This window comes from Petaurus breviceps, unplaced genomic scaffold, assembly GCF_028583685.1.
Source record: "Petaurus breviceps papuanus isolate PSGF00001 unplaced genomic scaffold, PetGlider_PUasm1.0 90721, whole genome shotgun sequence".
Lineage (NCBI taxonomy): Eukaryota > Metazoa > Chordata > Mammalia > Diprotodontia > Petauridae > Petaurus > Petaurus breviceps.
In genome coordinates, this window is record NW_027187322.1 from 5082761 (window position 1) to 5109831 (window position 27071).

At 48.1% G+C, this 27071-nt stretch overlaps 1 protein-coding gene across 4 annotated transcripts in view; it reads right to left on the reverse strand.

The window, feature by feature from the left end:
• CPT1A (carnitine palmitoyltransferase 1A) overlaps nucleotides 1-23185 on the reverse strand; it is a 70497-nt gene extending 47312 nt beyond the window's left edge. The window contains exon 1 of one of the 4 annotated variants that reach the window (XM_069066532.1): nucleotides 23049-23185. The gene's annotated coding sequence lies outside the window, so the exon portion shown is untranslated. Of the gene's footprint in view, nucleotides 1-299; nucleotides 1324-23012 lie in introns of those variants that run through there. The other 3 variants (XM_069066535.1, XM_069066533.1, XM_069066534.1) reach the window with 3 other exon arrangements.
• Between the last annotated feature and the right edge of the window lie 3886 nt (nucleotides 23186-27071).

The following is a 27071-nucleotide window of genomic DNA, read 5'->3' on the forward strand; positions in this document are numbered from 1 at the left end:
CACACACACGCACACACAGACGCACACGCACACACACATACACATGCACACATATACACACAGACACACGCACACACACATACACACACGCACACACATATACACACACACACACACATACACACACGTACACACACGCACACACACAGACACACACACAGACACACACGCACACACATGCACACACACATACATACACAGACACACACACGCACACACACATATACACGCACACACACGCACACACACACGCACACAGCTCTGCTGTATCCTCCAAAGAATGGAAGCTTGATGCTTACTTGGCAGACAGGATATGCCTTAATAAAACCTGTCAGTTGGAAGTTCGGGGGAGTGACCTCACCCAGAGTCCGCTCAGCACATCCATCATGCCACCAATAAGGCACCTTCCAGCTCTATATCCATGACCTTATGATGGGAGCACCCCAACTTCACTGGGGCATGGATCTCAGCCCAGAACAATGCAGGAAGTAAGTGTTTATTTACTGATAAAGGGGAAAGAGAGAGTAAATTCTTTCATGGGAGGCTCAGCCCAGGGGCCCTTGCTACGGGAAGGTTTCTACACGCCATTGCTCCACCCACAGTCTCTTCATTCGCAGGTGATGTATGAGCACGCGCTTGCATTTACAGGGGGACGCCCACATCCTTCTTGTATTTCTACAGGGACATGTTGGACCCTCCCCAGCAGAATGGAAACGCCTTGAAGGCAAAAAAGCATCTTGTTTATAGTCTGCCTGCTGTAAGAGATTAATAACGTGGGGCTGCATTCAAGGAGGGAGCAGCGAAAGCAGCACAGGGCCGACCCTCTGGTCCCAGCTAGCCCAACTCCTCTCTTCACAGATGAAGAAACAGAGGCAGACAGCCCCCCGTCACACAGCTAGAAAGTGTTGGGGCAGGTCCCTGACTCCGAGTGCCTGCATTCTGTCCTATGCACCTGAACGACCCTGAGAAGGTGCCCCGCCTTGTGATGTACTGCCATAAAAATGAAGGCAGGAATCATGGAGATAAGGACCTTGCGCAACACTCCTGTGTCGTCCCAAAATGGGATGAGCTTGGTTACTATTTAACCAATTGCTCTGTGCTCTATGAGCCTTTCTGTGGCGCCGAGGACAAGTGCAGGAGGCACTAGACTGGGAGAGCCACTCTCCCCGGGTCCCCTGGTTAGCTACAATGTAGCCACTCTCAGGGCCCCTGCCTTGTCATTGTCACTGTTTCCTCAGGATATGCTACACTCTAGACCAGAGAGTGGAGTGGAGACCATGCCCTTTTATTCTCATTTCCTCAAAACCAAACCAATGGCTTTTAAGGGAAGGGGAAGAACTTTCAGCTTCCTTTCTGTTAGTGTGGAAGGATGAATTAAAGTGAAAGCAGCCCCCTCCCCCAAGCCTCACTGTCAACCACCACCCAAGGTCTACAGCTCCTACAGACCTGGCTGCTGGACACTTCATTGGGGTTCCACCAAGTGGGGGGAAGAGGTGCCCTCTAAGGGCCTTCCCAGAACTTTCTTCAGCAAACATTCACTAAGTGGCGACTATATTAGGCAATGCACCTTGCCAGACCAAGCAAAACACTTTCCCTGCCCTCAGAAAGTACCCAGTCACTGAGGACATCCAACATTTACACAGATAAGAAAATAGAAGATGTTTTAAGTGGAGGAATGCTCCCTGAGTGTCAGTTTCTTCATCTACAAAATGGGGTCAGAATCCTCTCAGAGATACTAAATGTAAGAATCAAGTGAGATAATGACGTTTTAAGGCATATAATATACTAATTTTAAATGATACTTATTTGAGTGGATTATTTGCTAATCATCCTCAGTCCAAGTCACACTGGCAGTCATGGCAGGTAAGGATGATTAGTATTCTGGTGAGACAAAGAGCTGCTGCTTCCAGGCGTCACAAAAATGATCAGTCCTCAACGAATGGATCTGACTAGCTTAGCAAGATTGAGGTCGGGTGCCCAGTGACAGACAGGTCCAAACCTCCAGTACCCTCCCTCCTCACCGTTTCCTCCTCATTCCTAAGGTTGATTGAAGAGAATGGGCTTTTCTCACCTGTGCTTGGCACGATGTTCTGTGCCAGGGTTTTTATGGGGATGTATCCTTTGACCAGTCTCCATCTGTTTCCTTTATGACTCTTTTCCCCTCCTACCCTCAGACCTTGAGCTCCACTCCCACTGAAGGACAACTGACATTCATTAAGTACAGATCACACATGTCTGAACCAGGGTATACGTATACCTATTAGAGTCAGCCTCAAAGTCAGGAAAACCCTAGTTCATAGGTCCCCTCCAACACCTACACTGACTGTATGACCCTGGCCAAGCCACCCATGGAGAAAGTAGAGACCTGCCTTAGTGGAGGGACTCTGCATCTGGGAGTTCCTTGGCCTAGTGAAGTCACACTGACATATCCTGGCTTCTTCCTTTAACACTGGTGCCTATTGAGACTTTTCACTAATATCTGAAAATCAAATGTTAAAAACTCCACTGCTTCCCTCCCATCTTGTCCCCAAACTTTCTCTATCCCCCAATCAGCACTGAATGACATCATGGTGCCTCCACCTCCAGTCCCTGTTAATACCTCCTGCCAATTCCCGTCTGGACCCTTCTCTTGGCCCTGCTCCTGCTTGGCTGTATCTAGAGGTACTCTCACAATCCAGGCCTTCCCCTATCTCACAGTCAGGCAACATCCTAACTGATCTTCTCCAAGCCATCGCACACATGGACATACTTCCCCAACTGCCACTTTCAAACATGCTAGTCCCTGGGCCAGAGCATGGTATGAGCAGCTCCTGCAAACACTGGTGGCATTGACAAAATGCTTTAAGGCTGGCCAAGCTCTTTCTACACATTATTACCCCATTGCAGGAGGCAGCAAGAACCGAAGGTATCATCTCCACTTTGCAGATGAAGAGGAAACAGAGGCTCTCACCCTAAGAAGCACGTACCTCAATAATGGCAGCCACCGGGGAGGCAGAGACAAAGGCAGAACTGTCCCTGCCCACAAGGAGCTTACAATATTCTCCACAGATAGGGAGATACACAGGAAAGGGAGCACAGGATCATTTCAGCAAATAAGCTAGTAGGAATGGCTAATCATGGAAAGGGAAAGATGGGTTCAGTTCTAAAGGAAACTAGATGAGGAAGGAAGCTGTCCCAGGCAGGGGCACAGTCTGGGCAAAGGCAGGAAGGCCCTAATAGCAGAGGTCTGACCTAGGTCATTCTCCTACACAATACACTCCAATGGCTCCTGATTGTCTCTGGATCAAAGAGAACCTCCTTGTTTATCAGCCGTGGGAGATATGACTCCCCACTCAGTGTGCCATGATTCAGTCAAAAGGGCCTTTTCTCTATTGCTCACACAAAACACTCATTTCAAGGCCTCATTTCTAAAATATACCGAGAACTGAGTCAAATTTATAAGAATACAAGTCATCCTGCAATTGATAAATAGTCAAAGGACATGAACAGGCAGTTTTCAGAGAAAGAAATTAAAGATATCTAAAATCATATGAAAAAAAATGCTGTAAATCACTATTGATTAGAGAAATGCAAATAAAAACAATTCTGAGGTATCACATCTCACTGGTCAGATTGGCTAACATGACAAAACAGGACAATGATAAATGCTGCAGAAGATGTGGGAAAGTTGGAACACTAATGCATTGTTGGTGAAGTTGTGAACTGATCCAACCATTCTGGAGAGCTATTTGGAACTATGCCCAAAGGGCTATAAAAATGTGCATACCCATGGGGCAGCTAGGTGGTGAAATAAGTAGAGCACCAGCCCTGGAGTCAGGAGGACCTGGGTTCGGATCCTGCCTCAGACACTTCACACACACACCCACACACAAACTAGCCATGTGACCTTGGGCAAGTCACTTAACCCCAATTGCCCTATCCTTCCCCCCTCCAAAAAAAATAGGTGCATATCCTTTGACCCAGCAATACCATTTCTAGGGCTGTATCCCAAAGAGATCATACAAATGGAAGAAGGACCCCTATGTACAAAAATATTTATAGCAACTCTTTTGGTGGTGGCAAAGAATTGGAAATCAAGGGGATGCCCATCAATTGGGGCATGGCTAAACAAGTTGTGGTATATGAATGTAATGGAATACTATTGTGCTATAAGAAACGAGGAGCAGACGGACTTCATAATAACTCAGAGAGACTTAGATAAACTGATGCTGAGTTAGGGAAGCAGAACCAGGAGAGCCTTGCACGCAATCACAGACACAGCATATCTGTGATGACTAATGTTGATAGACTGGGCTCTTCTCAGCAGTGCAGGGTTATAGCACAGCTCCAAAAGCCTCATGATGGAGAGGGCCGTCCCCGTCCGGAGAGAGAATGACAGAGTCTGGATGGAGACTGAAGCCAACTCCACGCTCTCTCTTCTTCATTTCTTCTCCCTCACTGTTCACTCCATTGGTTGTAATCCTTCTTTACAACTTGGCTAACGTTCAGTGTGAAGGTACGTGCAGAACCTGCATCCGACTGCACGCTGCCATGGGCTTGGGGGGTGGGGGGAGGAAAAGGAGGGGGAGAAACTTTGGAACTCAAAACCTTATGGAATCGGCTGTTGGAAACTGAAAGGAAACAGCTTTTTAAAAAAATACACCACCACCACCACCACCACTCGTTTCCCATTGCTGTTCCTTTACTCAGGCAGGCCCCTGTACCTATAAAGCATGTCTTCCTCCTTACCACCGCCTCACAGAATCCTCTCCTTTCAAGACACAGATTAACTGTTACCTTCCACCCAACTAGAGAGTTGTGCTCCAAACTGAAAGGCGATACCCCCAAATAATGTGACAAATGGCTTCTGTGTCAATGAATTCGAAGACTCAATAACAATTAATAAACATTTTAAAAGCACCTACCAGGCCTTGTGCTAAGTGCTGGGGATACAAAAAGAGGTAAAAGGCAGTCCCTGCCCTCAAGGAGGTCACAGTCTAATCCAAGAGACAACACGTAAACAAATATATTCAAAACAAGTTCTACACAGAATAAATAAGAGATCGTAAGTGGGATTCGCATGGGGCTTGCTGTATTGGAGTGGGATCGCTTCTGGCCAAAATTATAGAATCCTAAACCTGGAAGGGAGCTTAGAGGCTGCCCAGGCCAAGGCCTTCATTTTGCAGATGAGGAAACTGAGGCCCAGAGAGGCAAAATAATTTGTCCAGAAATTAACAACCAGTCAGGACTCAAATTCAGGGTCTCTGATTCCAAATTCAGCCCTCCTTCCTATTTACTTGTTTGTTTTAACATAAATGGATACTTAAAAAAAATCAAAGGCCTTCTCTCTCTATATATAGATCTTGCTGTCATTTTCTCTTGTTAAAGTAATTTAATGCAGATTAATTCCCTGCTATTAAATGATCTCTCCTTCCAGTTGTAAATTCTGCTTGGTTGTAATAATGCTTCTGATAAGTTTGAGTCAATACTTGATTACTTTTGGTCATTAATAATATTAATACTCATTAATAATAACAGCTGCCATTGAGATCAAGCCTTTAACTTGGCCAAGTTTTTTTTTTGTGTGTGTGTAGAAAGAAAATTCTTTACTGACACTGTCTCATTGGAACCCCAAGAACAATCCCCTTAGGTATGTGCTACAGACATAATCATGCCCATTGTACAGATTAGCACTGGGATAAAAACCAAAACTCAGAAATTTCAAGGGACTTGCCCTTGGCCAAGTCTTTTGTTGCTGCTGTTCTCATTAACTTCAATATTCATTTTAAAAATTTTGAGTTCCAAATTTTCGCCCTCCCTCGCACCCTTGAGAAGGCAAGTAATATATCACTTATAAATGTGAAGTCACGCAAAACATATTTCCATATTAGCCATGTTGCAAAAGGAAACAAAAAAAGAAACAAATAAAAGTGAAAAAATATCTCCTTCCATGTGCACTCAAAGTCCATAGTTCTCTCTCTGGTGGTGGATAGCGCTTTTCCTCATTGGTCCTGTGGAATTGTCACTGATCATTGTCTTGATCGGAGTAGCAGAGTCTTTCACAGCTGATCATCGTAACTTACTGTGTAGATTGTTCTCCTGGTTCTGCTCACTTCACTTTGCATCAGTTCATATGAGTCTTCCCAGGTTTTTCTGAAACCATCCTGCTCATCATTTCCCATAGCACAATAGTATTCTATCACAATCATATGCCACAACTCGTTCAGTCATTCCCCAACTGATGGCCATCCCCTCAGTTTCCAATTCTTTACTGCCACAAAAAGAGTTGATATAAATATTTTTGTACAAATAGATCCTTTTTCTTTTTCTTTTACCTTTTTAGGAAACAGACAGTATTGTTGGGTCAAAGGGTATGCACAGTTTGATAGCCCTTTGGGTGTAGTTTTTTTCCACATCTTCTCCAGCATTTGTCATTTTCCTTTTCTGTTGTGTTAGCCAATCTGATAGGTGTGAGGGGGGTATTCAGAGCTGTTTTGATTTTCATTTCTCTAATCAACAGCAATTTAGAGCATTTTTTCATGTGACTTGATTTCTTCTGAAAACTGCCTGTTCATATCCTTTGACCATTTATCAAGTGGGCAATGGCTCTTATTTTTCAAATTTGAGTCAGTTCTCTTTATAGTTGAGAAATAGCTATAAATTTTCCCCCTAATTTCCTGCTTTCCTTCTACGTTTAGCTGCACTGGTTTTGTTTGTATATATAAAAAAATAACTTCATGTAATCAAAATTATCCATTTTACCTCCTGTGATTCTCTCATTATCTCTTGTGTGATCATAAACTCTTCCCTTATCTAAAGATCTCACAGGTAAAGTATTCCATGCTTCTCTAATTTGCTTATGCTGTCACTCTATATGTCTAAATCATGTACCTATTTTGTCCCCATCTTGGTACATGTTGTGAGATGCTAACCTATATTTGGTTAAGTCTTCTGTGCCAACACAACACAACCTTCAAAGACCAAAGCCAAGACTGGACCCAAGAGTCTCCTACCTCCAAGTCCAGTAGGCTCAGTATGACACCAGTCAGCCTTGGTCTCTGGGTATGTTTTATCTTAGTTTGGGTTAAGCTAGGTGGCACCACAGTGGATTGAGTGCTGGGATTGGAGTGAGGAAGACTCATCTTCCTGAGTTCAAATCTGACCTCAGATACTTCCTAGCTATGTGACCCTAGGCAAGTCATCTAACCCTGTTTGCCTCAGTTCCCTCATCTGTGAAATGAGCAGGAGAAAGCAATGTCAAGCCACCCCAGTATCTCTGTCAAGAGAACCCCGGGTGGGGTCACAACCGAAACAAGTGAACTACAAAAGGGGAAGACCCCAGTACAACACAGCCCTCCCCCTCCTACTTGAAAAGAGTCAGAGCGGAGCCTTCACATGGTGGTCGGCACAGAAATATTTCTGGAATGACCCTCGATCTCACAATGTGCTCTCTCTGCCACAATCTCAGCTAGGGAAATACAATCAATGGCCAGCATTCTTCACTTCGGGTGAATTTCTGATCAGGGCATTTTCTTCTCACGATGATCTCTTCTATGGAAGCATCAAAGTCCCAGCCCAAGATTCTGATGGGGCACATCTTAGTGGAGGGGCAGGGAGGCAGAGGGGGTAGCCAGCTTGGGAGCCTGGAAGGCCTGTGGATCAAGTCCACCTAGGACACACACTTCCAGGACCCTGCATTAGGCATCTCCAAGAATTTTAACTGCACAAACTTCTCAGCAAGAAAAATTCGAGTCTTCTCTATGTGTTCATTAACTTATTCATAAATGCTACTTTGTATCTGTATTGTCTTCTCCCATTAGACTGAGCTCTATAAGGGTAGAGACTGTTTTTTTCTTATTTGTATCCCTTGAACTTAGTACAGTGAATGCCACATAGTAGGTGCTTAATAAATGTTCATTCACTATGACTATGTTCAGGAACCATTGTACTAATAATTATGTACAACATGCGAGCAAAATGTACATTTTAAAAGGATGAGATAAATATGAAATGATATTTTATTCTAGCAACAATAATAGACCCCTGGTGCTTACTGAGTAGGGGAGTGACAAGGCCGGAGCTGCCCCTTGGTGGCTCTAGGGAGAGTAGGAGAAAGGCCATGGGGCAAGGGCACCTGAAGGGTGGGCTCTTGCCAGGGATGCACAACACACGTTTGGTGATTGATTGATGGCACCCCCCTGCACCGCTTCATCGCTCGGCCTTCCAACGAGGCCAGAGATCCATCCGGTCTCCATCCACTGGAATGATTAATTACAGACAGAAACTGAGGTTGCTGTTGCAATAGGCAGTGAGTCCATGACAGCTAGCAGGGAGACCATAGGAATGACAAACATAACCCAACCAGTGCCAGCACCTTCAAATGACTCATGTGCTCAGGCATTCCCAGAAAAATTACACAAGCCACCCTAAGCTACTGCCAATTTTGCCTTGTCTTACAGTAGGCTAGGAACCAGCAGGCCCTTCCAAGCTAAATGAATGCTAAACCCAGCTGAGGATCCTTTAAGTCTATTATTTGTGTAATTCAACTGATTAGAGACTCCACCCCCACCCGCCCTCAGCCCCATGGGGCTGCTCCCTGGTTCCAACCTGACCAGTCCATAAGGGAATGAATGAGATGAAGGCTTGCTCTGGAGTGGGAGAATGTCAGGAGCCATGCTGTCATCCAGGAAAGGCAATGTTTCAAAGATGACAGTCCTTTTTGGGGGGCTACCATACTGATGCCCAGCCAGTTCCTGGGAAGGTTTGGATTAGCTAGATAGACAAGGCTGATTCTGGGGCTCCTGGGCAGGTGCCCGCCCCTTCATAAAAGCCCCTGTGGATACAGCCAAGCCAAGACTTCAGTTAGGGAGGAGGGCGCCATGCTGGCTTCTCCACCTCAGAGACTGAACCAGCTGGAGGGAAACTTACCAGGGATCCCTTCAGGAGCCTGAGAAGGACAAGAAAACCCTCAGTCCTCAGATTGGTAGTGTCAGCAGCAGCCAAGACAAAAAAGGCTTCCCCCACAATCACCATCTCTGCTGGCCCAGACAGCTGGCTTTGAGGATGGGGATGGGTAGAGCAGGGGGTGTGCTGGTCCTCCAATGCATGATGTCCATGCAGGTCGGGATCATATCCTTCAGGTGTCAAGGAGAATCTCCCAGTATATGATAAGGCAGAGTGGAGAGGAGTGAGGAGAGTGGGGGGAGATTTGAAAGGGAAAGGGCAATGGCAAGGGAGATGCTAGGGCTGATTGTTTGGGTGCAGGAGCCTCGAGGGAGTTAGGAAGTCATCCAAAAGCAGAGATACTGAAAGAGGGAGAGAGAAGTGGACAGGAATGTCTACTACTGTGTGACCTCAAATAAATGATTTCACTTTTTCTGAGTCTCACCTGTAAGAAGAAAAGATCCTGGGTGGTATCAGGGCAAGAAGAGTAGAGATGTAACACTAGAAGGCAGGGGATTGAGGAAGACTGGACAGAAACGCAGGACTGAGGCTTCAGTGGGTTCTGTCAAAGAACCCCGATCTTGGAACCACAGATCCTGCCCTACCACCACTGATGGCCTGGACAGAACGATCCATCCCAGGGGCACGTCTAAGCCTCTCTGGGCTGCATCACCCACGATCTGTAATCTCATCAGTCTTGGCATCCTCCCTTTCCCTGGCTCCCCTGGCTTTTTTAAAACTATGTCAGAAGTAACTTCTCCACCCATGAAAAGAACTAGGAGAAGTTACTTTTTTTTTTTTAATAGAACCTGGAAGGGGCAGCTAGGAGGCACATTGGATAGAGCAACAACCCTGGAGTCAACAGGGACTGAGTTCAAATCCAGCCTCAGCCACTTCATAGCTGTGTGACCCTGGGCAAGTCACTTAACCTTAATTGCCTCCCCAAAAAGGGGGGGTTAAAAAAACCCTGGAAATCATGTGCTGTAGTTGGACATAAGGGAGTAGGGACCAGTAACCTGAATAAGAAGGGAGTCAAATAAGTAGGAACTGAAGGCATTGGTGTGACTTAGAGAATTGCCCTTGAGCTCTGCTTCTATTCAACAAATTTATAAATATTTATTAAATAACTACTATGTGCCAGGCACTGTTCTAGGCAATGAGGGTACAAAGACAAAATTAAGGCAGTCCCTGCCTTCAAGGAACTTATAGTCGACTTTCCAGGTTCTACTTTAAACTTAAGCACCAGGTCTGGAAAATGTGCAATAGAGAAAGCATTTCTTAAGCACCAAATCAATCAAGCATTTATTAAGCACCTACTACATGCTGGGTTCTGTGATCCAAGAACAAAGAATGAAATTCTTACTTGGAAGGAACTGACATTCGAATGGGGGAGACAACAAAGATGTGTGAAAATATACATGGGGAAAAGTAAATAAATGCACTAAGTAGTTTGCTCCCCAGCAGTTAGGGAGGGAGGGGATGCAGTGGTGAGGTTTAGAAAGGGCTTTGTTTAGGAGATCTTCACAGAAGAGAGAGATTCTCTGAGATGCGGGTGAGGGATGAGTGTGCTTGAGGCATGTGCACGGCCAGGACAAAGTCCCGGAAGTTGGATAGAAAGAGCATGTGTGAGGAACAGAGAGGGCGCCAGGGTGCCTAGATCTCTGAGCATAGGAGGCAGAGTACAGTCCAATGATGCTGGAAAGATGGGTCACGGCCAGGCCCTGTGGGCCGTACGAGTCCAACAGAGTTTAGATTTTCCCTGGAGGCAACAGGAAGGTGCTAAAGTTGAATGAGGAGGGGAGTCACGTGGTCAGAAACTTGCTCAAGGAAAATTTCTTTGACAAGAATGCCTAGGATGGACTGGAACGGGGAGACTAGAGGCAGGAAAGCCAAGAGCGAGGCAGTGCAGTAATCTAGGTGAAAGGTGATAAAGGCTGGAATTCTTAGAAAGGTGTGGGAGGAGAGGAGGAGTCAGATGGGAGAGATATTGGGAAGGTAGGTGGTGCAGTGGTTAGGGTGCTGGGCCTGGAGTCAGGAAGACTCCTTTTCCTGAGTTCAAATCTGGCCTCAGACACTTCCTAGCTGGGTGACCCTGGGCAAGTCACTTCAATCTGTTTGCCTTAGTTCCCTCATGTGTAAAATGAGTTGGAGAAGGAGAGAGCAAACTACTCCAGTATCTCCACCAAAAAAATGGGGTCACGGAGAGTCAGATACAATAAAAAAATGACTGAACAACAACAGGAATAGAAAAACTTAGCAACTGACTAGGTATGTGGGATGGGGAAGAGTGGGACAGCCTGTGGAAGAACAGGAGGCTTGCAGTGTGGTGGAAGGAGGAGCTTTGGGAAGACCAGGGAGGGCCTGGGACAAAGGGCATGGGCTCGGCTAGGCATGTTGGGCTTCTGATGTCTCAGAGACAGCCAGTGAGGAATGTCCAAAGACAATTGCTGCTATGAAACTGTAACTCACTAGAGAGAGTGTGGCTGGAGATGTAGGTGTGTGTGTGTGTGTGTGCACACGTGTGTATATGTGTGAGTGTGTGTCTATGTGTACATAGGTGAGTGTGTGTATGTGTGAGTGTGTGTGAGTACGTGTGTCTCTGTGTGTACATAGGTGAGTGTGTGTGAATATGGACATGGGTGAGTGTGTAAGAAGAGTATGTGTATGTGAGAGTGTATGAGTGTGTGAGAGTGTGTGTACATGGGTGAGTGTGTGAGAGTATGTGTGTGTGAGTGTATGAGTGTGTGTACATGGGTGAGTGTGTGAGAGAGTATGTGTGTGTGAGTGTATGAGTATGTGTACATGGGTGAGTGTGTGAGAGTATGTGTGTGTGTATGTGAGAGTGTATGTGTGTGAGAGAGTATGTGTGTGTATGTGAGAGTGTATGAGTTTGTGAGTGTGTGTGTGACAGTGTGTGTACATGGGTGAGTATGTGAGAGGGTATGTGTGTGTGTGAGTGTATGAGTGAGTATGTGTACATGGGTGAGTGTGTGAGAGTATGTGTGTGTGAGAGTGTGTACATGGGTGAGTATGTGAGAGTATGTGTGTGTATGTGAGAGTATGAGTGTGTGTGTGTACATGGGTGAGTGTGTGAGAGTATGTGTGTGTATGTGAGCGTGTATGAGTGTGTGTACATGGGTGAGTGTGTGAGAGTATGTGTGTGTTTGTGAGAGTCATCTGCATAAAAATTACACTTGTGAAATCTGAGATTACCAAGAGAAAGTATAGAGCGGGAAAAGAGAAGAGCTCTCATGAGCCAAGAACTGTGCTCGGTACTAGAGATACAGAGACAGAGGCAACACGGGTCTGTCATCAATGAGCCCACATTCTAAAGGGAGACAGAGAGACCTGTATGTGAACAGACAAATTCACATGCAAGCACACACACGCACACATGCACACGTGTAAGCACACACACAAGGCATACACGTGTGCACACACACGCACACACACTGTCACCTTGCTGGGAAAGGAACAAATAGTTCAGACTTTTACTAGTCTTCAAGAACAATGGGGCATTTGCACTGCTGTGTCCTCTAGAGTAACCCCTACTGACTTTCTCTTCCCTCCTCCCTCTCTCTCTTTCTCCCCTTTTCCTGACCTCCTTCTCTTTCTCCCTCCCTTCTTTCCCTCTCCCTCACCTCCCTCCCCCCCCTCTCATTTTTAGAGGCAATTGGGGTTAAGTGACTTGCCCAAAGTCACACTGCTAGTAAGTGTGTTAAGTGTTTGAGGCTGGATTTGAGCTCAGGTCCTCCTGACTCCAGAGCCAGTGCTCTATTCACTGCACCATCTAGCTGCCCCTTTCTCTCCCTTTTTACCTCCTCCTCTCCCCTTTCTCCCTCCCCTCTGTCTCTCTTTCTCCCTCCCTCCTCTCTCCCCCTCTCTCTCCCCTTTTTCTCTCCCTTTCTTGCTCTCACCCCCTTTTCTCTCCTTCTCTTCCTCTCTCTCTGCATACAGATCAATAATATGAATATTTAACTAAAAATCACCACTGCCACTAGTCAATAATAATAATATTGGCAAAAGATGCAAACTTCGGTTTCATTTACTGCTTGGTGATACAGCCCAACCCAATTCTGATCTAAGAACACAGTGGAAAGGAGAAGGGCCTCGGCTGAGGGAAAGGCGATGCCCCCGAGGGCCCCGGGCAGAGAAAGGAGACGGGGCCCAGTTAATTTTCTCCCATACTGAGTGGGGTGAGAGGACACCCTGCCTGGGGCCCAGCAGGGCCAGGAGTGCTGGGGCTGGAGAGCTCCTGGGCCTCCGCCTGCTCACTCAAATACAGCTGAGAGCCGAGGCCCACATTCCTGTCCCCCTCTCTGCCAAGGCCACATTTTTTAACCAGGCTGGATGCCTGGCTGATGAGTTTTAATTTCACTGCATGGAATGAATGTCAAAATATCATTTTCAAGCCACTTGCCAGAAGTTAAGCCTTCAGACGATTCTTTAGCAAGGCTAAAGTGGACTTGTCCCCCTCACCCTGGTTTGCTTCAGTGGTATCCACATCTCCTTTCATCACAAACACACAGACACACACACATGTGCACACGCCACAAGCAGAGAGACACACTCACACATGTGCACATGCCACACACAGAGACACACCCATACATGTGCACATGCCACACGCAGAGAGACACACACGTGCACACACCACACACACAGAGACACACTCACACACACGTGCATATACATACACGCCGGCACACATAAGCACACACAGAGACACACATGTGCACATGCCACATGCAGAGAGACACACGTGCACACATCAGACACACATTCACACACATGCACATACACGTACACACTGGCACACATGCACATAATCACACACCTGTGCACACTCCCCACAGAGAGACACACACCACACACACTCACACACATGCACGTACACACTGGCACACAATCACATACCTGTGCACATGCCACACACAGAGACACACACATATGCATACACATACACACATACACTGGCACACACACTCACACACACCCCATTCCCCCATGCCAGCATGTCCTTCTTAACTTCCATCATAATGTATAACTAAGGTCTGGGGTGGGGGGAGCCTGACCACCACAGGCTGAACTCCAGATTGTTGCAGCAAACATGCCCAGAGCCCTCTGACCAGTCAAATCTTTTTCCTCTCCAGGAAAGCCAGCTACAGCATCAGTGGGGGAAGCACCAGCACAGGGGTCACTAGACCAATGAAGGGGAAGCAAAGGCTGGATGGCTATCTGCCAGGTGTCTCAAGGAAGAGATGCTTGTCCATGGACAGGCCAGATTAGACAGCCTCTTAAGGCCTCCTCCAACTCTGGGATTCTGTAAAATTCTGGGAAATAAGATTTGGGGTTTATCCAGCTCTCTGGTAGACAAATCTAGGCACAGTGTAATCCCTGGGAGGTTTTGGACACAGGAGTGACTTGGTGAGATCTACATTCAAAGATTCTTCCAAACATCTAGGTCAGAGACGAGGAAGATCTGGGCTTGGGAAGTAGCAAGGGGAACGCAGAAAGGCAGGTGTGGAGGGGTAATGAAGCTAGCGGGTCTCATTAATGTTTGTTGAAGTAAAGAGCTGAGGAAGCCAAAAAAAGGGAGAGACAATAGTCCTGGGCCACGTCAAACTTTGTAAGATTCTACTTTAAAGACTTAGAGAGAGCCTTTCAAAAAGTGTGGTTCCCCAGGCTTGTTCAAAGTAAAATGCCCCTGTTTTGAACAGCTATTTATTTCACACCAGTGCAGAATTCTTGGACAAAGCTTGACCCCTTCTACTTTTGGGAGGGGGTGGGGAGGGAAGGAGGACATTTTGGAAGCAGAAAGTGTGCCCTGGCCCCTGGGTGAGGACACCACCATGGCAGAAGTTCCGGCAGCTTCTGCCAAGTCAGAAGGTCATTCAAGCCAGGCTTTCTGGTTCACTCATGTCTTGGCTGGTACCAGCCTCACTGAGACAGCCACAGAAACTCTTTCAAAAATCATCTATTTAACCTGCATCAGTGCAAGGAAAATCCCCAGTGTCAAAATTACGGAGTCTGGAAGGATTAACAAAGAGGCCATAAAGGCCGAGGGGCTGAATCTCAGATTTTGCTGGGCTTCAGCAGTACTTCTGCAGTGTTTTCATCTCAGGGCCCTTTTGCACTCTTAGCTGATTGGGGACCTGAACCCAAAGAGCTTTTGTTTGTACGGGTTCTATCTACTGATATTTACCACATCAGGAAGGTAAATGTCTTAGTATTATGATGAAAATAATTTTGACCTTGAGACCCCCTAAAAATCTTGGAAAGCTCCAAGAGGACCTGAACTACCCTTTGACAACTACTGGTCCAAACAACTCCTGAAAGAGGAAGGCCCTCCCCCAACCCTTCTCCGTCAGGCTGAGCCAAAGAGAGGACACTGAGGGGTGAAGCAGTCTGCCCAGGGGCCCACAAAAAGCATGTGGCTCCAAGGCTAGCTCTCTCATGCCAGCTAACTAAGCCTTTGTAGCGAAATTCTCCTAATCATACTGCAACAAAAACAGTCTAATGAAAGTAAGTAGTGACATTACTAGTCCAGCCTAGGAGTTTAACGGCATCTTTTAAAATACTTTATACTTGACTTTTGTCTTTATTGTGGCTTGTATTTGTATCCCTAACAGTTAGGAGAGTGCCTGGTATACAACAAACACTTAATAAATGCTTGTTGATAGCAAGATTCTTTCAAAATGCTCTCTTCACCCTTTTTGGCAGGGCAGATATCTAGTCCCATTTTCAAATGGGAAAACTAAGGCACAGAGGTTCAGTGATTTCCCCCTAGAAAACTGCAAAGGTCTAGAATTCAAGTCTTGTGTCATGCTTAATCAGCCCACCTCCCACTGCCCAAAGGGCAGAGCCCTGTGAGTACCCTGTTGGAGAGCTAGTCCCCATTCCCTTCTCCCCATTCAGTGTGACTCACAAGGGACTGTGCCCCCAGCTTTGGGCCACAGCACAGGCTGCCAGGAGGGCTCAGGGAGCAGAGGAGGGATGGATTTTAGTTCAGCTCCCTTCACTCCCACACCTTACCTCTGATCCTCCTCACCTCTCACAGCCTCCAACCTCTTCCCTTCCCATTGCATCCCACTCAATGCCAGTCATTTTTTTAAAGCTCTCCTCCGACCGTGTCCTACACTCGCTTACAAAGTTTTAGTGGCTCCAACTGGGGCTATGGGCAAATGAAGACAGACAGTGTGCAAAACCCTGCAAAATACTCACACTGATGCACCCACGCAATCACACACATTTCAATGCCCTAACAAACTGACCTACTAGCCGTTCCTGATACTTGACATCCATCTTCCATCTGCAAGCCTTTGCAGTGGCTGTGCCTCATGCCAGGAATGCACTCCTCCTCCAGGGTCCTCCTCCTCCTCCTCCAGGGTCCTCCTCCTCCTCCTCCTCCTCCCTCTTAAACTCCTGAGTCTCTTCCAAAGCTCGGGCCAAGGGCCACTGCTCACACAAGGTTTTCCTGGCCCCCAGATGCCAGGGCTTCCAGCCCCCAGTTCATCTTGTATATAGATTTGGGATTTATTTCTACTGTAGACAGTGTTTCCTCCTTAGACTAGATTGATTTCTTGAGGGTAGGGATGGCTTTTCATTCCTAGCATCTAACAGGTGCAACAGACCGATTACTTCTCCCTGCAGCCAATTCCACTTTGGACAGCTCTAATCGAAAGCACCTTCCTCCTTAGATCCAGCCCAAATTCGTTCCTTTGCAGCTCCCTCCCATCACCCTTCCTTCTGGTCTCCTAGGGTAAGCAGAACAAATTGCACCCACCTGCAGTGTTCCAGCCCTTCAGGCATAGCCCTCCCCCCGCTCCCAGTCTTCTCCTTTGGGCTAAACATCTCCTGTTCCTTCAGCTGATCCTCCCAGGACCTGTACTCCAGGTCCTTCCTGGTCCTGGCTGCCATGCCCTGGATGCTCCCCCACCTATCAACGTCCTTAATCTGTGGCAGGCACAAGTGAGCCCAGGACTCTGGGCCTCAAGCAGCCATTGATCGTTCCCAAAATGGTGCACCTGCTTCCGCAGCCCAGGATCTCACTAACTCATTCGGCCATGCCATTACACTCATGGCTCATACTGAATATGCAGGTTAATAAAGCTCAGCTAGATTTTTTCCATTCAAACTGCCATGTCCTCATACCTCCAGAACTTAAGTGTTTTGAGCTCAAGTTCAAATCTTCACATTTATTCCTATTAAGTTTCATCCAACTAGAGTGGGCCCTGTGTTCTAGCCTAACAATATTGCTTTGAATTTGGTCACCCAGTCTATGCCTCCCAACTTTGTGTCTTCTGAAAATCTGATAAGAATTCCATCTGGTCAGTGATGAAAACATTATATAATTGCACAGGGCCCACAGAGATCCCTGGGGCTCCCTCTGCCCCTCATCAGACCTTTCAAGTGGACAGTGAACCATTAACATCTATGCTGTGGTCCCAACCCAGTTCTGAAGTCCCCATTAGAGCTCCTTGAGAGCAGGGACTATCGTTTGCCTTTTTCTGTCTCACCAGTAATTAGCAAGGGGCTTGGGAGACAGTAGGTATCTAATACATGTGTGCTGACTAATTCACTACCTCTCTGGTCTTTCATAATTACTGGGAGTGACTGGACAAGTCCATCTGTCACTTTCCTCATTAGGAGGAGCTGAGTTCATTCTGACAACTACCCTGAACTCGTCAAGGGCAGGTAGGTGCCACCTTGTTATCTCCTCACTTATCTTGGACATCAGCTGGCCGAGTCTTTTCCAGCCTGTGCTCCATGGCAGAGAGAAGAGGAGCAGAAAGGGAGGCAGGTCAACCTGTGTCACCCTGGGTAGTGACCATGCTCCTTCCCTGATCTTCCCTCTATTTACTCCCAAGCCCTGGTATCTCCAGCTCTCCTCATTGGCTGTAGCTCATTCTGACCTTTGGCCTTCTTGGCACTATTTTCAGAGCACCAGGCCACGTTTTTGTGGCTTCCCCTGAGTCTCAGATTTCCTCACAAGTAAATGCACCATTATTCCACTCTCCTCCCTTCCCCAGCCCCCAACATTCTCGTTTCTTTTGCATCAGATGAAGCTAGACAGAAGTCATGGGGCTCATCCCACCAAAGCTCAAGAATAGAGGAAGGTGTCCTCCTGGGTTCTGATCTACATCCGAGGCTGTGGGGTTTATTACCAGCTCATGCCTCATTCATTTTGGGTGTCTCTACTGCTAATCTTGCACCAACAACTGGTGGGAAAGCTCATTTTATTTGGTGTTGGTTAACAGAATTTTTTTTTTTTAAGCAACAGGGGTTCAGTAACTTGCTCAAGGTTACACGGCCAGTTATTTCTGGGTGTGGTGCTAAGTATCTGAGGCCAGATTTGATCCCCAGGTCATCCCGACACTGGATCCGGTGCTCTTACTTGCTGTGTTACCTGGCTGCCCCAAGTTAACAGAATTTTAAAAAGACAGGCACGAGGCTAAATAAGATCTTATCTGTAAAGAGCCTAGCACAGTGCCTGGTACATAGTAGGCTTACTTATTCTCCCCTCCCCCCCCAACCCTCCCTGTAACCTAAATCCCTCAATGTCTGGCTCAGATCCAGTGCCCTTCCAGAAGCCTTCACTCCTAGCCTACGATGTTGCTCAGGACCATGGGGATGGAGTGTATGTGTGTGTGGGGTGTCTCCCTGACTGACCTGTGAGCTCCAGAACACTGTTTTCTGCAACCTCCCCCTCAGTCTCCGAAAGACCGCAGTGGCAGATTTCAGTAACTGATGATTCCGAATGATGGGTTATCTGCTTGTTCCCAAAAGCCTTCTGGGGCAGCAAATGCCACGTGGGTGACTAATAGCTAATCCTTAGGAAAATATTTTCCAGCTTCTCCTAGCCTGGCAGGTGAGGGGGTGTGCTGGGCATCTGGGGGCTCAGATTCCAACAGCAGCACCTCTCTTCTACTGGTTATCATTAAAAAAACACACCAACCCACATTTAGGAGCCTAAGAACACACGAATGCTCCGTGTCTGTAAACTAATCAATAGAAGAGAATGAAAGGCAAAGCTGGCCATTCCCCAGGATCCAGGCTCACAGACACACGTGACTTATGTACAAGCTGGCTGATGCGCCAGTAGCCCTAGTACAGGCAAGCAGCGTTTACTCTTCACCATTACCGCAGTTTATTAGAGGCAACCCAATATCAGAAGCAGAAAAATGTTAGCTTCTCTAGAAGCTGGCAGTGGCATCTCAGGAGCCATTTTAGGCATGAGGAAATTGAGTCCCAGGGAAGGGCAGTCCTTTTGGGGACCTGTACTGAAGCTGGGTTCTCTGACTCCAGAGTTCACTTTTTTTTTCTCGGAGTTTACTCTTAAGAGCTATGGGGCACATAGTGGATTGAACACTGGATCTCAAGAAATCCTGAGTTCAAATCCTACCTCAGTGAGTACTGGCTGGGAGACCCTGGGAAAGTCACTTAAGGTGTTTGCCTCAGTTTCCTCATCTATAAAATGAAGATCATAATAGCTAACAATAATAGATAGTAATAGATAACGACAGCAGGAGCTGGGTGTGTTTTGTTTTGTTTTTTGCTTTTTGGAGGGCAGTTGGGGCTAAGTGACTTTCCCAAGGTCACAGGCTAGTTTTTGTGTTAAGTGTCGGGAGATCGAATTTGAACTCAAGTCTTCCTGACTACAGGGCCATTCACTGCGACACCTAGCCGCCCTTCCCCGGGGTGTTTTGAGGACCAAATGATATCGCGGCAAATCTTAAAGTGTGAGCTACTTTGATTCTACAAACGGTACAGCGCTGATAAGAGGGCCAACTATTCCCTAACTGACACTGGCCCTCAGCTCAGAAAACAGTAGCATCCTTCCCAAGTTGTCCGTGCGCTAAGACAGGTCCTAACGGGAACAAAGATCTCGAAGCACCAGGACGCTCGAAATGTCAATCCCCGTTTGCCAACATGGGGCAGATTCATTTGGCTAAGAATCACTCCACTGAATGACTAAACAGTTTTTCCTCTAAATAGGAAAAAGCAAAAATCAAGTGATCAGAAAGGCTGGGAGAAAGCATCTCCCTTCTCGGGACGGTTGGGAAAGTGGGTGCAGCGGTAGCAGCCGAGGCGGCAGCAGCAGACGCCTGTACTTGAAGGGCAAGTTCAACACCCCACTGGTTGGCTGCCTTACTCCTCCCCTTCCCCCAGGCTCGGGCGTCACGTGAGGAACCCAGAAAAGTAGGTAAAAGGTTACCCAGCTGGAGCCCCGCCCAGCTCCAAGGCGGCCAAGGCCAAGGCCGGATCTGTCGGTTTCAGGTCGGTCTCCAGGCTAACCAGAGGGAGGCTCCGGGCTTAGAGGCGGGGCGGCAGGGGGACCCGGGTGCATCTCAAGAGCAGGCCAAGGGCTTTGAAGCCTGGGGAGAGGAAGGCTCAGAAAGCCCCCATCCCCCAGCTGGAATACCAACAGTTGCTTGGGACCATTCTGATGAATCGGGAAACTGGGTCCTGCAGTCCAGAGTACCAGGCGTGTCCTCTGCAGCTGGACAATCATCCCAGCCTCAGTTACTATCTGGGTTGTAAAACTGCCATTTCCACCCCCACCCCACCCACAGTCCCAGAGGAGGGGGCACTGGTCTGTAGGGCCAGACCCATCCCATCCTGGCTGCCCCCTCTTCCAACCTCTGCCGAGACATACAGGGCTGTCCTAATGGCAGGCTTTTTTATTTTTCTCATATGAACCCAAAGAAAATGCCCCCCAAAGTCTTTCCCTGTTAAAGCCTGGAGCAGGTTTTTATGTCAGAAAAGGCAGTCATTTCCATGGGACCTCTGAAAGTTCTCTTGGGTCTGAGCCAGGGTCCACAGGCAAAGATCCAGCCCCTAGACCTCAGATAAATGAAGGTCAGCTTCAGCTGGTGGGGGACTAAGACGAAAATAGGAGGAGAGAGAGCAATCCCCAAGAAGCAAGCAGCCCAGATCACTTACACCCTTGAGCTCTGCCACTTGGAGTATCATTAACACTGAAGGGTAAAGTTGGCAGTCATGTTAAATTTAAAAAAAAGTTCCCGAAGTTTACTCCAAGGCACTTTGGAGCACCGGCACAGAGTGAGTGCAGGTCAGACATTTTCAGTAATTTGTTCTCCTGCTTAGAAGGAAACAGACATGCCTGTCTATCTGGAATGACCAGAAACCAGACTCCTCTGGAAGAAAATAGTCTAACAAAAGACAGGTTTCCAGAAGGCTAAACAAATTTTCTTTTTTCCTGAGTAACCTACCAAAACACAGACAATAGAGTTCCTCCCGGAAATAAACTTCTCACTGTTTATAATATGCCTACATAGCGCACCAGTAAGTTAAAAGCCTTCCTGCAATCCCAGATGTTATATTTTATTTTGTATATTTTAACTTGTGCATGACTGGCAATAGTGACAGTCTGGCAAGTAGAAAATTCAGTCCCTTGTCTCCTATTTTTGTTTCTATTCAATCAGCTTGAATGAATGATGAAGCCCTCACAATTCACACACAAAAACTCTGACCCATCACCCTCCAAGCCAAAATGTAGCAGAACAAAAGGATGACCCCTGGAGAGAATTTCAACAAAATCAGATTGATTGGATTCTGCTCATATTGTCAAATCAATGAAATCCAAAACATTTATTAAGTACTAAATTTAAAGCATTGTAAGAAAACCCTGTGGAAAATCCAGAATAAGGCCAAGCTGGCACCTCAAGGAGCTGACAGTCTAGGAGGAGAGCTGACCACTGGAAGAATGGGGAGATGGAGGTGCGCTCCATTCATTGCAGCTAGGTGCTTGGACCACAATAGGAGTGCTTCTGGGTGCTGGCTGTGCCCCATCAGTAGGGCCTCTGGGAAAGAACTCACTGTTCCTTTGCCCTCTCTTGCTGTACAGCTCCAGGTGAGCATTTCAGGAGCTGCTGATCCCTCAAATAACTCTGCATCTCCTCCTCTCCTAGAGCATCACCTTAGTTTAACTCAGTGTGGGTAATATGTATCAGAACCAGGGAGGGGAAATGGACTGACTCTCCCTCTCCCTAGCCTACCAGCTCCTCCCATACCTTCCCAGATCCCCTAGCTGACCTTGGGCTTCACATTATGCCTGTTCCTCCATAAATTGCCTGCCTTTGCCTCCTTCTCAAGGAGGTTCAGACCTGAATAAGCATGTGGAAAGTACTTTGGGTCCCTCAGACAAAGCCTTGCAGAAGCCTCTCTCACTTCCAGAATGGCTGGTACAAAGGGAGTGGGGCAGAGGAGAGAGGAGCCAGTTACAGAAGTTGGGGACTTCTAACCCTCTGAAAGACCTTGTCCAAGACTATCCCAGCTAACCCCTAACCCACCACTGACAACTGTGACATCCTTGACATCACCTGCAACCTTTCTGATAAGGCTACAAGATGGGCCTCACTCTGTGTGTGTGTGTGTGTGTGTGTGTGTGTGTGTGTGTGTGTGTGCGCGCTTGCGTGTAGTGTGAGAGAGAGACGGAGAGAGACAAAGAGACACAGAGAGAGAGAGAGAGACAGAGAGACAGAGACAGACACACAGAGACAGAGAATCCTCAAGCCCCCTTGGCACAAAAGTTTCCGATTCTTTAGAAGACTGCCCATTTCCGGGATGCCAGAGATGGTCATTCTTTTACCTCCCACATCCTTTCCAAAGAGGGAGGAAGGTGGAAGAGAAGGGGATGGAGAATAGAGGGGGAAGGCAAAATCCACTATCGCATCCTCCCCCTCCCCCAGGCTTTGGCATCCCGTAGAAAAGTTATCACAGACGCCTAACTGCCCTTCCTTCAGTTGAGGACCCTAACCACCCACCGCCCTTCACCGCAAGAGCCAGAGTTACTGCCCTTCATTTCCAGACATCTCGCCTCATTTTAGGAGCTTAGCTGCCCTCTCCTCTTCAGGAACTTAACTGCCCCGCTCATATCAGACATGAAGGGCTCCCCATGACTAGCTCCTAACTTTGTCCCCCTCATTTCAGGACCTGAAAGACCCTCCATTACTAACTAGTTCCTAATCATGCCCCCCAATTTCAGACCCAAAGGGCTCCTTCCCCGCGGCTGCCTCCCCAGCCCCCTCCCGAGGCCGCCTCGGCCCCCCTCCCCCTCAGCGCACCTCCAGGGCGGGGTCGGGCTGGCCGGAGCCCCTTACCGGAGTCAGTCTGGGGGATCCGCCCGAGGGCGGCGGCAGCTGCAGCAGGAGGCGGCGGGAGCGGCGGCTGCAGAATCCGGGCGGCGGCGGCGGCGGCGGTGGCAGTGGCGGGAGGGCAGCGCCGATAGGGGCACGGAGGGGCCCGGCCGGAGCAGCAGAGCACAGCAGAGCGGGCTCCCTGCCGGCTGCGAGCCCATTGGCTGGGGCGCGCCCTGGGGGCGGGGCGTGGAGAACCGAGGGGGGCCACGCTCCTTGACGCAGTGGGGGACGGAGGAGGGGACAGGGAGGAGCTGGCCGGAGCCCCACAAGTCCAGTCCAGCCCAGCCCACCCAGGAGGGGCACCTGACCCAAGAGGGAACCTGCTGGAGGCGGGGTGTGGGGAGCGGCCTTGAGCACACTCCCTGCCCCCTGGAGGTAAGCTCCTGGAGGGCAGGGAATGATTTTATCAGAATTAGGCGGAACGTTCCGTCCGGCATCCTCTCACGCCCATTCCCGGACTCGGATCCGAGTGCAAGCACCTGCTTTACAGAAGCAGATGGTTTGTAACCTCCAGGCCCCAGTACTGGCTTAGGTGACAGCCAGAGTCTCAGGCTCAGTACACGACGGAGCAGGACTTGAACCGAGATCATCCGAGAGCCAGAACAATTCTTTAATCACTCCCCGGAGCTGTCTCTTCATGTGCACCCAGTAGGCGCTTGATAAATGTTTCTTGGTTGGTTGATTGGCCCGTAGCAGTCGTCTAGTCCAAACCCCTTGTTTTACAGATGGGGAAACCGAGGCACAGAACTATGAAAGAACTTACCCAAGGTGACATGAAGAGTCAGTGGCAGGATCAGAAAGCTAGTTAGGTGATACAGTGGTCAGAAGACCTGAATTTGAAGCCTGCCTTAGACATTTACTAGCTGTGGGGCCCTGGCCAGTCACTTCATCTCTCAGTCTCTGTTTCCTCCTCTGTAAAATGGGGATAATAATGCCCCCTGCCTCCTAGGTTGTTGTGAGGATCAAATGAGAGAATTTGTAAAGCGCTTCGCCAACCTTAGAGGGCTCTGCATTGCTAGTTATTGTTGTCTCCAGCCTCCAGGTTGAATGTTCTTTCGAGTAAAAGGAGGTTTGGGTTTTTTAAAGCAAAATACATGATTAATAATAATGCCCGTTAGAGAAGGTTCGCAAAGCCCCTGCCGTACGTTAGCTCATTTCACCTCCAGTTGGGGAGATGGAGGCTGCATGTAGTGAGCTGATTTCCCCAGTCACCGTGCCTAGTATAGAGAGAACCTAGAATGATCCCAGCACAAAATCCAGCATTGTAGTCCTTATGCCTGTTGCCTCTCATCGAGTCTGGTCATTTGCATCACGGCAGCAGTATGGGAGAGTAGGGGAACCCGATTTGGGATCACCCGCCAGGCTGGCTAGTGCTGGCCATTCCCTTTTTCAGGCTCAGTTTTCTTTCGTGTAAAGCCAGGCGTTAAGCCAGGCGTTTCATTAGATTAGTCCCAAGGTTCTTTCTGGCTGTAAATTCTATGATCCTGAGAGGCAGAACGAGCCTTGGGAATCATGGAGTCCCAACCTCTCATTTGACAGACGAGGAAGCTGAGATCAAGAGGAAAGCAGAGCCGTCCCAAGTGGGGTCACACAGGCAGCAAGTGTCAGAGCTGGTCTTAGAGCACAGGGTGTTCTGACCCGTAGTCCATGGCTTTATCCACCACACTGGCTTTCTCTCCAGAATCTCCTAGCAGCTCAGGTGATTTAGACTTGGAAGGGGATTCCACCAGATCCCATCAGATTCTCCCCCACCCCAATTTTTATGGGTGAGGAAACTGAGGTGCATAGAAGGAAAAGCAGCTTGTCTAAGGCCATATGTATAGGAAAGAGAGCAGGGTTTGGAACACAGGGTCTTGACTCTAAACCCAGCAGCCTTTCCACTCCATTTTCCACCATTTCCCCCCTTTCCATCCCATTTTCCTGTCCAGGGTGGAGTTAGAGCAGTAGGTCTGCCCAGTGGCTTGTAATAATCATAACAGCTAGCATGCTAATTGCCAAACACTACAAATATTATCTCTTTTCATCCTCTCCACAACCCTGGGAGGGAAGGGCTAATATTATTTCAATTTTACAGGTGAGGAAACTGAGGCAGAATAAATGGCTTGCTCACACAGCTAATGTCTGAGGCTGGATTTCAGGTCAGATCTGGGAGCAGGTCGTAGACCTAGGCTTTGAATGGAGCTGAGGCTAGGTCATCTTGTCTCATATCACCCCCGGCCTTCAACACAGAGACAAGCTGCTCCTAAACATCCCTTTCTTGAGTGTGTTGCTTCCTCCCAACCTTTCTTTTGTCTTTTCCCAGAACTCACGCACACACACACACACACACACACACACATACACACATTCTCCCACACACTCACACACACACATTCTCCCACATACACTCACACACATACACACATTCTCCCACACACACTCACACTCACACATACACACATTCTCCCCCACACACTCACACTCACACATACACACATTCTCCCACACACACTCACACTCACACACACATTCTCCCACACACATTCACACACACTCTCACACACTCACTCACACTCACACATACACACATTCTCACATACACACAAATGGGCAGCATTCAGAAAACAGGATGGTTGGCTGGAGAAGAGAGAAAACCAGTGTATCAGTGGGTCAGGTATGGGAAAGGCTCTCTTGTGGAGGTGACCTCAATACTGCTTGGCTGCAGAGGGCAGAGCCAGTGTTGGGATGACAGACAGGGAGGGATGGGCCAGAGAAGTGGCAGGCAGGCAGGAAGCCCTTCTTAGGAGTTAGAGCCATCCCCAGGTGAAATGATCCGCTTCAGAAGGGAAGTACGGAGTTCCGGCCGTGTAGCCAATGTTTTCTCTGGGCATGAAGAAACTGCAAAGTTTGGGCTGGTTCATTGGTTCAGCTAGAGGTGTAGGGGCAGGAGTCAGGAAGTCTTGGGTTCCAATCCAGCCTCAGACACTAGCTGTGTGTCCCTGGGCAAATTGCTTAATTTCTGTTTGCCTCAGTTTCCTCGTCTGTAAAATGGGGAATATAGTCACAACTACATGGCTGTTGTGAGGATCCAATGAGAGAGTAATTCTGAAGTGCAGCCCTGGTGCACAGTAAACGCTATGTGACATCGCAATTGGCTGTTACTTGTCAGACATATTGTCCGGGAACTCTGGCTCAGGTTCTGTAGAGGACTATTCCAAGCACCTGCGATCCTCCTGCACTTCCTACTCTCTGCAGCTTTCAGATATAGGAGCTCTGGTCCTGGTTTTAGTTTTCTGAGAAGCATGAGTCTTCGAGCAGCCTCCTTGAGGGTGACAAGCCCTTGGTGATTCAAGCAGGTACCCAGCCCTACCAGAAGCAGAGAGAGACCTCAACAGCCCAGAGCCCGATGTTTGACACTGTTTTAGGTTTTATACAATGGGTGGGACTTGGACCAATGCAAATCTTGTCCAACATTATTTGTTTTTTATAAGCCAGTCAGCTTCCTCCTGGCACCTGCCCACCAAACCACAGCCCTCCCCCTTCCTTGAAATTTTGCTCCAAATACACTTCTGTTCCACCCTTGCCGGCTTCTTCTGCCTTTGGCTCCCAGCATCCTCAGTCCCTCTGTTCCTTTCACATGTAACCCTCTCCATCCATAACCAGAGCTCTTTAGCTGTTCTGGCTTATCTGTGCTTATGTATTTTTCATCTGTCTTTATTTGGCTGGGAGCACACTCCATCAAGCTGACCCTACCAAAAGCCATCGAGTTGCTCTCTGGATCACCTGCAATTTCATTTCTCCCAGAGGTCTTTGTCTTCCAGGACTTGAGGCCTCAGAAAATCTCCAGAAAGATGAGAGAGATGGGCTTTGGCCCTAGCCAATAGCTGAGGATTCTGGAGATCCCTGGGTAGTTTCCAAGTTCAATCTAGCCTTCTCCTCCTCCTCCTCCTCCTCTTCCAGGAAGGGGGAGGGCTGTGGTTTGGTGGGCAGGTGCCAGGAGGAAGC